The following is a 7048-nucleotide window of genomic DNA, read 5'->3' on the forward strand; positions in this document are numbered from 1 at the left end:
AGTTCTCTAGTCACCATCACCAAGTTAGTAGAACTTCGTGATGAACTATAGTATGCAAGGGATGACGAAAATGATTCCCGAGCTCTTCGTGATGTTGAAATCGACGAAGGTAGAAATCAAGAAAGAGCATCAAGTGTTGATGGTTAACAAGACCACTAGTTTCAAGAAAAGGGCAAAGGGATAGAAGGGAACTTCAAGCAGAACGGCAAGCAAGTTGCTGCTCAAGTGAAGAAGCCCAAGTCTGGACCTAAGCCTGAGACTAAGTGCTTCTACTGCAAAGGGACTGGTCACTGGAAGCAGAACTACCCCAAGTATTTGGCGGATAAGAAGGATGGCAAAGTGAACAAAGGTATATTTGATATACATGTTATTGATGTGCACTTTACTAGTGTTTATAGCAACCCCTCGGTATTTGGTACTGGTTCAGTTGCTAAGAGTAGTAACTCGAAACGGGAGTTGCAGAATAAACAGAAACTAGTTAAGAGTGAAGTGACGATGTATGTTGAAAGTAGTTTCAAGATTGATATGATCATCATCGCACACTCCCTAAACTTTCAGGATAAGTGTTAAACCTAAATAAATGTTATTTAGCGTTTGCGTTGAGCATGAATATGATTTGATCGTGTTTATTGCAATACGGTTATTCATTTAAGTAAGAGAATAAACTGTTGTTCTGTTTACATGAATAAAACCTTATATGGTTACACACCCAATGAAAATGGTTCATTGGATCTCGATTTTAGTGATACACATATTCATAATATTGAAACCAAAAGATGCAAAGTTAATAATGATAGTGCAACTTATTTGTAGCACTGCCGTTTAGGTCATATTGGTGTAAAGCGCATGAAGAAACTCCATACTGATGGACTTTTGGAACCACTTGATTATGAATCACTTGGTACTTGCGAACCGTGCCTTTTGGGAAAGATGACTAAAACACCGTTCTCCGGAACAATGGAACGAGCTACTAACTTATTGGAAATAATACATACCGATGTATGCGATCCAATGAGTGTTGATGCTCGTGGCAAGTATCGTTATTTTCTGACCTTCACAAGATGATTTGAGCAGATATGGGTATATCTACTTGATGAAACATAAGTCTGAAATAGTTGAAAGGTTCAAAGAATTTCAGAGTGAAGTAAAAAAAAATCATCGTAACAAGAAAATAAAGTTTCTGCGATCTGATCGCGGAGACGAATATTTGAGTTACGAGTTTGGTCTTCAACTAAAACAATGTGAAATAGTTTCACAGTTCACGCCAACGGAACACCACAACATTATGGTGTGTCCGAACGTCGTAATCATACTTTATTGGATATGGTGCGATCTATGATGTTTCTTGCTGATTTACCATTGTCATTTTGGGGTTATGCATTAGAGACAGCTCCATTCACGTTTAAAATAGGGCACCATCTAAATCCGTTGAGACGACACCGCATGAACTATGGTTTAGCAGTAAACCTAAGCTATTGTTTCTTAAAGTTTGGAGTTGCGATGCTTATATGAAAAAGGATTTTTCAACTTGATAAGCTCGAACCCAAATCGGAGAAGTGCGTCTTCATAGAATACCCAAAGGAAATTGTTGGGTACACCTTCTATCACAGATCCGAAGGCAAATTTGTTGCTGATAATAGATCCTTTCTAGAGAAGGAGTTTCTCTCGAAAGAAGTGAGTGGGAGGAAAGTAGAGCTTGATAAGGTAATTTGTACCTTCTCCCGAATTGGAAAATAGTTCATCACTGAAATCAGTTCCAGTGATTCCTACACCAATTAGTGAGGAAGCTAATGATGATGATCATGAAACTTCAGATCAAGTTACTACAGAACCTCGTAGGTCTTCCAAAGTACGGTCCGCACCAGTGTGGTACGGTAATCCTGTTCTGAAAGTCATGTTACTAGACCATGATAAACCTACGAACTATGAGAAAGCGATGATGAGCCCAGATTCCGCGAAATGGCTTAAGGCCATAAAATCTGAGATATGATCCATGTATGAAAACAAAGTATGGACTTTGATTGACTTGCTCGATGATCAGCAAGCCATGTTAAATAAGTGGATCTTCAAGAGGAAGACGGACACTGATAGTAGTGTTACTATCCACTAAGCTCGACTTGTTGCAAAAGGTTTTTCAACAAGTTCAAGGGGTTGAATACGATGAGGTTTTCTCACTCGTATCGATGCTTAAGTCTGTCTGAATCATGTTAGCAATTGCCACATTTTATGAAATCTGGCAAATGGATGTCAAAACTGCATTCCTTAATGGATTTACTAAAGAAGAGTTGTATATGATACAACCAAAAGGGTTTTGTCAATCCTAAAGGTGCTAACAAAATGTGCAAGCTCCAGCGATCCATCTATGGACTGGTGCAAGCATCTCGGAGTTGGAATATACGCTTTGATAAATTGATCAAAGCATATAGTTTTATATGGACTTACGATGAAGCCTGTATTTACAATAAAGTGAGTGGGAGCACTACAGCCTTTCTGATTAGTATATGTGAGTGACATATTGTTGATCAGAAATGATGTAGAATTTTTCTACAAAGCATAAAGGAGTGTTTTAAAGGAGTTCTTTAAAAAGAAAAGACCTCAGTAAAAGCTACTTACATATTGAGCATCAAGATCTATTGAGATAGATCAAGACGCTTGATAAGATTTTCAATGAGTACATACCTTGGCAAGATTTTGAAATAGTTCAAAATGGAACAGTCAAAGAAAGAGTTATTGCCTGTGTTGCAAAGGTATTGAGTAAGACTCAAATCCCGACCACAGCAGAAAATAGAAAGAGAATGAAAAGTCATTCCCTATGCCTCAGTCATAGGTTCTATAAAGTATGCTATGTACCAGACCTATTGTATACCTTGCTCTGAATTTGGCAAGGGAGTACAATAGTGATCTAGGAGTAGATCACTGGACATTGGTCAAGAATATCCTTAATAAGGACTAAGGAGATGTTTCTCGATTATGGAGGTGATAAAAGAGTTTATTGTAAAAGTTACATCAGTGCAAACTTTTACACTGATCCAGATGACTCTAAGTCTCAACCTGAATACATATTAAAAGTGGGAGCAATTAGCTAGAGTAGCTCCGTGCAGAGCATTGTGGACATAAAATATTTGCAAAATACATACGGCTCTGAATGTGACAGACCCGTTGACTAAGCTTCTCTCACGAGCAAAACATGATCACACCTTAGTACTCTTTGGGTAATAATCACATAGCGATGTGAACTAGATTATTGACTCTAGTAAACCCTTTGGGTGTTGGTCACATGATGATGTGAACTATGGGTGTTAATCATATATAGATATGAATATTGGTGTTAAATCACATGGTGATGTGAACTAGATTATTGACTCTAGTGCAAGTGGGAGACTGGAGGAAATATGCCCTAGAGGCAATAATAAAGTTATTATTTATTTCCTCATTTCATGATAAATGTTTATTATTCATGCTAGAATTGTATTAACCGGAAACATAATACATGTGTGAATACATAGACAAACATAGTGTCACTAGTATGCCTCTACTTGACTAGCTCGTTTATCAGAGATGGTTATGTTTCCTAGCCATGGACAAAAGAGTTGTCATTTGATTAACGGGGTCACATCATTAGGAGAATGATGTGATTGACTTGACCCATTCCGTTAGCCTAGCACTTGATCGTTTAGTATGTTGCTATTGCTTTCTTCATGACTTATACATGTTCCTGTAACTATGAGAATTGTGTAACTCCCGTTTACCGGAGGAACACTTTGGGTACTACCAAACGTCACAACGTAACTGGGTGATTATAAAGGAGTACTACAGGTGTCTCCAAAGGTACATGTTGAGTTAGCATAATTTAAGATTAGGTTTTGTCACTCCGATTGTCGGAGAGGTATCTCTGGGCCCTCTCGGTAATGCTCATCACCTAAGCCTTGCAAGCATGTAACTAATGAGTTAGTTATGAGATGAAGTATTACAGAACGAGTAAAGAGACTTGTCGGTAACGAGATTGAACTAGGTATTGGATACCGACGATCGAATCTCGGACAAGTAACATACCAATGACAAAGGGAACAACATATGTTGTTATGCGGTTTGACCGATAAAGATCTTCGTAGAAAATGTAGGAACCAATATGGGCATCCAGGTCCCGCTATTGGTTATTGACCAGAGATGTGTCTCAGTCATGTCTACATCGTTCTCGAACCGTAGGGTCCGCACGCGTAAGGTTTCGATGACAGTTATATTATGAGTTTATGTATTTTGATGTACCGAAGGTTGTTCGGAGTCCCGGATATGATTACGGACATGACGAGGAGTCTCGAAATGGTCGAGACATAAAGATTGATATATTGGACGGATATATTTGGACACCGGAAAGGTTCCGGAGAAGTTTGGAGCCCCGGGAGGTTACCGGAACCCCCCGGGAGGTATATGGGCCTTATTGGGCCCATGTAGGAGGAAGAGAGAAGGAGCAAGGGAGGGGGCGCGCCCCCCCAAGCCCAATCCGAATTGGGGAGGGGGGCCAGCCCCCCCCCTTCCTTTCTCCTTCCCCCTCTTCCTATTACTACTACTAGTACTACTTCCTAATACTAGTACTCTTTCCTTCCCCCTCCAAATAAGATAAGGAAAAGAGAGGGAAACCTACTTGGAGTAGGTTTCCCCCTCCTCATGGCGCGCCCCCCTAGGGCCGGCCACCTCCTCCCTCCCTCCTTTATATACGGGGGTAGGGGGGCACCCTAGAACAGACAAGTTGATCATTGATCGTTCCTTAGCCGTGTGCGGTGCCCCCCTCCACGATATTACACCTCGGTCATATTGTAGTGGTGCTTAGGCGAAGCCCTGCGGCAGGAGAACATCAAGATCGTCACTACGCCGTCGTGCTGACGGAACTCCCCCTCGGCGCCTCTGCTGGATCGGAGATCGAGGGTGCGTCATCGAGCTGTACGCGTGTCAAGAACTCGGAGGTGCCGGAGTAACGGTACTTGGATCGGTTGAACCGGAGGACGTACAACTACTTCCTCTACGTTACGTCAACGCTTCCGCTTCGGTCTACAAGGGTACGTAGACAACACTCTCCCCTCGTTGCTATATCATCACCATGATCTTGCGTGTGCGTAGGAAAATTTTTGAAATTACTACGTTCCCCAACAAGAGCTACCCGAAGCGGAAGCTGCTTCCCCAACTTGAGGAGGAAGCAACTAAACCTACATCACCAGCGTACGATGCGCCCGATCGGCCACCCCGTGGCTGCGATAGAGAGGCCTTCAGGCCCTCGACCCAAGCCGCACCCCGACACTGCTCAAAACATACCAGAGTACGGGGAGACGCAAAAGACCTGTGAGACATCTTGGAGAATAAGGCAAGGCAAACAAGATCGATCTACGGATCGCATGGGCGCCCCGCGTCATGTGACGCTAGCCGTCACGCCGGACATAATAAGTACGGCCTGGCCGAATACAACAGACCAAGATCGTCCGAGTTGCGTCACGATATAGCTCAGTACAGGGGCGCCGCACACGCACTATGCTTCACAGACGAAGTAATGGATCATCAAATCCCAGAGGGCTTCAAACCCGTAAACATCGAATCATACGATGGCACAACAGATCCTGCGGTATGGATCGAGGATTATCTCCTTCACATCCACATGGCCCGTGGCGATGATCTACATGCCATCAAATACCTCCCGCTCAAGCTTAAAGGACCAGCTCGACATTGGCTTAATAGCCTGCCAGTAGAGTCAATAAGTTGTTGGGAGGACCTGGAATCCGCATTCCTTGACAACTTCCAGGGCACGTATGTGCGACCACCAGACGCCGATGACCTAAGCCACATAATCCAGCAACCAGAGGAATCGGCCAGAAAATTCTGGACACGGTTCCTGACAAAGAAAAACCAAATAGTCGATTGTCCGGACGCCGAGGCCCTCGCAGCCTTCAGGCACAACATCCGAGACGAATGGCTTGCCCGGCACCTAGGACAGGAAAAGCCGGAGTCTATGGAAGCCCTCACGACACTCATGACCCGCTTCTGTGCGGGAGAAGACAGCTGGCTGGCTCGTAGCAATAACATAAGCAAGAGTCCCGGCAATTCGGATAACAAGGATAACAACGGCAGGTCACACCGCAACAAGAATAAGCGCCGCATTAACGGTGACAATACTGAAGATACGGCAGTCAATGCCGGATTCAGAGGCTCTAAACCGGGTCAGCGGAAGAAGCCATTCAAATGAAACCCTCAGGGCCCATCCAGCTTGGACCGGATACTTGATCGCTCGTGCCAGATACACGGCACCCCCGAACAGCCAGCCAATCACACCAACAGGGATTGTTGGGTGTTCAAGCAGGCAGGCAAGATAAGTGCCGAGACCAGAGACAAGGGGCTACATAGCGATGACGAGGAGGGGCCCCGGCCGCCGAACAACAAAGGACAGAAGGGATTTCCCCCGCAAGTTCGGACGGTGAACATGATATACGCAACCCACATCCCCAAAAGGGAGCGGAAGCGTGCTCTCAAGGACGTCTATGCGTTGGAGCCAGTCGCCCCAAAGTTCAACCCATGGTCCTCCTGCCCGATCACCTTCGATCGAAGGGACCATCCCACCAGCATCCGTCACGGCGGATTCGCCGCACTGGTCCTAGACCCAATCATCGACGGATTTCACCTTACCAGAGTCCTAATGGACGACGGCAGTAGCCTGAACCTGCTTTACCAGGACACAGTGCGAAAAATGGGCATCGATCCTTCAAGGATTAAACCCACAAAGACAACCTTCAAAGGTGTCATACCAGGGGTCGAAGCCAGCTGTACAGGCTCGGTCACACTCGAGGTGGTCTTCGGATCACCGGATAACTTCTGGAGCGAGGACTTAATCTTCGACATAGTCCCATTCCGCAGTGGCTATCACGCCCTGCTCGGACGAACCGCATTTGCAAAATTCAATGCGATGTCGCACTACGCATATCTCAAGCTCAAGATGCCAGGACCTCGCGGAGTTATCACGGTAAATGGAAACACAGAACGCTCTCTCCGAACGGAGGAGCACACGGCG

The sequence above is a fragment of the Triticum aestivum genome, chromosome 3B (genome assembly GCF_018294505.1).
Source record: "Triticum aestivum cultivar Chinese Spring chromosome 3B, IWGSC CS RefSeq v2.1, whole genome shotgun sequence".
NCBI classification, from domain to species: Eukaryota; Viridiplantae; Streptophyta; class Magnoliopsida; order Poales; family Poaceae; genus Triticum; species Triticum aestivum.